This window comes from Leuresthes tenuis, unplaced genomic scaffold, assembly GCF_036924035.1.
Source record: "Leuresthes tenuis unplaced genomic scaffold, fLeuTen1.0.hap1 SCAF_6, whole genome shotgun sequence".
Classification (NCBI taxonomy): Eukaryota; Metazoa; Chordata; class Actinopteri; order Atheriniformes; family Atherinopsidae; genus Leuresthes; species Leuresthes tenuis.
In genome coordinates, this window is record NW_027325360.1 from 29,345,690 (window position 1) to 29,351,253 (window position 5,564).

General features: G+C 45.1%; 1 non-coding gene and 1 pseudogene across 1 annotated transcript; both read left to right on the plus strand.

Moving 5' to 3' along the window:
• Nucleotides 1-3,616: 3,616 nt before the first annotated feature.
• LOC140310710 (U5 spliceosomal RNA) lies at nucleotides 3,617-3,730 on the plus strand. Its single transcript, XR_011916755.1, has one exon. It is a non-coding gene; the product is annotated as a U5 spliceosomal RNA (small nuclear RNA).
• Nucleotides 3,731-4,039: 309 nt separating this feature from the next.
• LOC140310470 (U2 spliceosomal RNA) lies at nucleotides 4,040-4,217 on the plus strand (annotated as a pseudogene).
• Nucleotides 4,218-5,564: the final 1,347 nt, after the last annotated feature.

The window sequence follows — 5,564 nt, forward strand, 5'->3', positions numbered from 1 at the left end:
CTCTACACTTCTCATCAGTCCGTCCCTTTTTTGACAGAGCTCTTCTATCTCTCTCCGACATAACTCATCTAGCTCTCTCTCTTTCCTGACGGCTGAATCTTCCTCCTCTTCCCTCCATGATCCTGCCAAGCTAAAACTTACTGGTACTTCTTGTCTTTCACCTTCCCACTGTCCCTTTCCTTGAAAAGAAGCTGTCCCTGCTGCTTCTGCTTCCTCCTCACAATCTGAAATCTCACTTCCCCTCATGACCTGCCTCCGTGGCTGTGGTGTGACTTTTCGTTTTACCGTGTGCTGTGGAGCCTGTTCTCTTGCCTGTCTCTGCGAGAATGGGTCTGGGGGCGCCGAAAGGTTATCACCTGTGAAGGGGTTATAAGAGGATTTGGACGTCGTCCCTGTCCTTACTGAAGTCTCAGCGGTTGATGCTGTAGGTGTGGCTGCACCTGCTTCAGTCACACTGTCACTTACAAGTGTCTCTTCTGAGGATCCAACCTGAAGTGTACCACTAGTCACATATAGTGTGGGATATAACCCTGGTGTCGGTGCAGCAGGCGGTGCATATGGAGGTGGGCATGTAGGAGTGTCAGGTGCAGTTACCATTTGTTTGCCTCCTGGTTTTCCTGCGTTCTCATGGAGATGTCTCACACTTTGCCAGAAGACCGCCAGCTCAGACCAGCCCCGTCGTCGCTCCTCCTGCTCTTTCGCCTCCTTTTTTAATTTCGAACGTTGCAGCACACCTGCCTTTTGTCCCTGCTCTGCCAGCTCTTCTTTCCTCACCTTACATTCTTTCTCCTTTTCCCACAACCAGGCCCCTAACGGACCGGGGTCTGACATTTTCTTGCCCTTATATCTCACCAATTGTTCCACTTGTCCCTTTATGTCGGCTAATTTCCTGTCCCTACCCTTTTTAGGTAACACTGCCCCTGCTGCTTTTAACGTATTCTCTAACTGCAGCTCGAGGGGCCTCCAGGCACCCGTACCTGGGCCCCATCCCCCATCATCTATTTCCCTGTCAAACTCTCCCTCCATTTTACTTCTCTTTTTCTAAATTCTGAGGCCAGCCGGTTTGTATGACGTACGTCCGAGCAACAGGCCTTGTAAGGTGATGATTTATTAACGGCCAGTCAGTTTGTATGGCATAACACCCGAGCAACTGACCCTTTTGACAAACCAAGCCACTTATGTTAGCACCGCTAGGTTTCGATGGCTCAGACAGATTACGTTATCACCGTTAGGTTTCCTCTGTCTGATTGTCGAGTTTGTCAAGACACCGTTTTATGTACCCATTCACCTTTAGACACCTCAGAATTTTATTTTTCCCACAGCCCGCTTCTCCTTATTTCTCTCAAACAAATACAAAACACACAAAGCACGTTAAAATCTTCACAAACTTTTTCAAAATGCACTTATAGAAAAATACCTCAGGAACCCTGTTCCTGTACTCTAGTATAGGGGACTCTAGCCCCAAACAGACTTCAAGAATTTATGAGGAGTATAACCTCAAGGGACTCTAACCCAACTCCGTAGAGTATACTACTTTAGGGGACTCTAACCCCAAACAGACTTCAAGAATTTATGAGGAGTATAACCTCAAGGGACTCTAACCCAACTCCGTAGAGTATACTACTTTAGGGGACTCTAACCCCAGGGACTCAAACCCAGTAGAATTCGGGGTGTCTTCACCTCCCCGGGACTCTAACCCAGCAGCCTCTCAGGCTTCCGGTTCCTCGTCAGGCAACCGGTGGGGTCCGCCACGACCAAAGACAGTCTGTTTTATCCTCTTTTATATTCACTTTTCTCTTATAGTTTCACACAGTTATCGACATTAATTCTTATCGTCTTTTGCTGATTCAATCACCAGTTTCAGGACAGGACACGTTGTTTTAAGATATTCAATGTGCAGAGTTTGATAAAACAGGTTCTGCTTACCTCTGTGTTAACGTGCCGGCTCGTGTCCCGTCTCTGTCACCGTGAAGGAATCTTTTATCCGAATGAACTCCGTCCTCTCCTCACCACATCCCGAACGAGCCCCCAAAATTGTTGAGGTCAACCTGTACCTCTTTCCGAGTCCGTTGATGCAGTGAAGGAGGAAGACAGAGGAGACGATATAAGAATCATCACAGTTTTATTTGCGCAGTTTGCAAAGTGCGGAGAGCAGTTCAGTACAATGCATGCGAACAGCACAAAGTACGGAAAAGCTCTGTCTTTGTCTAGGGGTGTGATGTTATATAGACTTGAGTTCAGTCTCCGCCTTATGAGATGTGTGTGCGTCAATATCTTATCTCTTCCTCTATGTGTGTGTGTGTGTGTACTGGTATAAGGCGTTACTTTCAGAAGACCGTTGTGGGTGCGGTCCTAGTTTTACAACCTGTTGTTTCTCAAAGATATTTCCTTATCAGGCTGCTGTGCAAGCACAGAAATGAGCAAGGCAGTTATACAGGATATCACCTTATACAGCTATCCTCACTCACAACACTTTGTTTCTTGTGACAATCAAGTCAGCGAAACAGCGTATACACGTCAAGACACTGAATCAAGTTTGCCACAAGAACTCATAAGTTTGGCAGTATTGCTCTGCCGTCAGCAATCATACACCCATTTTATTTTCGTGAGACATGTGCAGGCACCTGTTCATCTACTGTTCTATCACTATGAATTAGTTTATCTATTATCAATAAGGATACTTCTACAACTACTATCAAAGTATGTCCAGACTTCTTATGTTGTCAGTTGCTATATATGAATAAGTGGGTAGCTACTGACAAGCATTAAGCATGTCACACAGCCCAAACATATAACATTTCAGGACACACCACACAGTTAACAACCACAGTGAAGTGTCAAAGCCCAAACATGTAACATCCAACAGGACACTTACACAACACATTCAAATCAAACAGTCAGACAACATACAAGAACATATACCCCAGCCGGCATTGCTCCCTGCCTATTTTCCTACAGCTCACTATGTGTGCGCACACCTTTATTCACAAACTCTTCAACTTATACTCTTTTACCAAAGCTGCTACAGCTCGATTGGCCGAATACCCTTAGATCCTATTTCGGTGAATTTGACATCTGCCTTACATGTAACAGATTAGCGGTTTAGCAGTTTTAATTTAGTTTGAGTGAAGGAATTCATTTTATAGCAAAATCCGAAATCGTGAAGAACTCATGAAAGTAAGCTTATTCTCGGATTCCTGAAACTTTAGATTTGCTCTTTCTTTTACTGCAAAGTACAACATTGTTTTTTTTTGTTTAAATCTTTCTAGACATGGTAAATATGAAGGACAAAGCAGTTTTAACATAGTTTGAGTGAAGGAATTCATTTTATAGATAAAATCCCAAGAGTCTGCTGAGAAAAGAGAGTGAATGCGAAGTAGACTTTAACACGGCTCTGGGAGCGAGCCGAGTGTGGGCTAACCGGGAGAATTGCTTGAAAGAAACGCGACACCGAATGAGCGGTCAGAACAAAGCCTCAATACGGTGTTCCCGTGGTGTTTTTGTTGCTGCCTTGACGATTGCACAGGGGCAAGCGTTTCAACCAAGCAACGCTCACCATGGGGAAGGTGGCTATGGCAACTAGCCTGATGCCCTGCTCCCGCAGTGACGGATAATCGTACTCTGGTTTCTCTTCATAACATACAAGTCTTTCGCCTTTTACTAAAGACTTTCGTGGAGAGCAGCACTAATGAGTTGTTTCTATTTTTGGCAGGCTTTACCTTTGCGGGTGAAGCCCTTTCTGTCTGTGCAAAAGAAATCTTGTTACTGTGCAGAGTGACTTCTCTGAGTAGAGTCGCCTTACTTGTTGCGATTGTGCCGATGTTCGAAGCTGGAGTGCAAAGTTGTTGCTTGAATGGTGCTTGCTGGAGCATGCGGGAGTGCAAAGTTATACCATTTAAAAGGGCTGAAGAGTGCTCAGTGCAGCGGGTGGGCGGAGGTGCAAACGTGACACTCTGGCCACCTATGGCCATAAAAAGAACACTGCTACAAGTGCGCATTGTGCCAGCAAGGGCCCTCGGACCTGAAACAGTGGACAGTTATCGCTTCTCGGCCTTTTGGCTAAGATCAAGTGTAGTATCTGTTCTTATCAGTTTAATATGTCCTCTATACGAGGACAACATATTAAATGGATTTTTAGGAGTTGAAAAAGAAGCTTGCTCCGTTCACTCCAAGCATCGACCCAGTACTGCAGTGCCGCTGGGAACGGTGCGCTCTTCTCTGCTCTTGTGAAAAAGCAAACAGCGGTGCAGGATGGAAGTTTCAGGGAGCCCAAGATGAAACTTTCTTTTAATCTGCTGAGAAAAGAGAGTGAATGCGAAGTAGACTTTAACACAGCTCTGGGAGCGAGCCGAGTGCGGGCTAACCGGGAGAATTGCTTGAAAGAAACGCGACACCGAATGAGTGGTCAGAACAAAGCCTCAATACGGTGTTCCCGTGGTGTTTGTGGCTGCCTTGTCTTTTGCACAGAGTAAAAGACAAGGCAGCCATCGAATAGGGCCCGATTGTTCCTACTTGGTCAGCCGAGGAGCAAGGGGGGGAGCAAGCGTCTCAACCAAGCAAAGCTCACCAAGTAGGAACAATCGGGCCCTATTCGATGGCTGCAACACCTGAAAGAGATATTGATGCGAGACCCGATCAAAAGCTTTTTCAAAGATGACAAGCCGGGTGTTTCTGTCTCTAGCGTAATCAATGATGTCTCGAATCAGTACGAGGCTGTCGGTGAGTTGTCTCTCTGAGATGGCACAAGCCTGGTCTGGGTGAATTACCTCCTCTAAAACAGAGGACATCCGTGTCGTTAAAACCTTGCTAAAAAGTTTACAGTCAGTGTTTAAAAGTGTGATGGGCCTCCAATTCTTTAGGTCAGTCTTATCATTTTTATCAGAAGTGAAGAAATAAATGAATGCCTATCAACAAATGTGGGATCTAAACTCTAGTGCTTCCTCTAAAATAATTTCCTTTCTCAATTTAGAAATGTGTTAGAAAAGGTAAAAATGCCGGTCCATACACAATCAAAATCGGGAGAGGTGGTGTTCAGCTGCAAGAAGGTCTACATGTCCATCAATAATTGCTAGAAAACATGAAAGAAACTTTTCGAAAATCAAACCGCACATGATCATAAGTGGGATAGGAGGTGTTCAGCTGCAAGGTGTGAATGTCCACCCATAATTCCTGAAAAATGGGCAAAAAAAAGGTGTGAATGCCCAACCATACATCATCAAAAGCAGGAGTGGAAGTGTTCGGCTACAAGAAGGTGTGAACGTCCAACCAAAATATGTAAAAAGCAGTTAAGAAAAGGTTCGAATATCCAACCAAACATAATCAAAAGCGGGAGCAGAGCTTTTCGACTGCAAGTAGGTGTGAATGTCAGATCATAATTTGCAAAAAGCTGATGAGAAAGGGTGAGAATGCCCGACTATACATCATCAAATGCGGGAGCGGAGTTGTTCGGCTGTGAGTAGGTGTGAATCTCCGACCATAATTGCTGAAAAATGTGTTAGAAAAGGTAAAAATGCCGGTCCATACATCATCAAAAGCGAGAGAGGTTGTGTTCGGCTGCAAGTAGG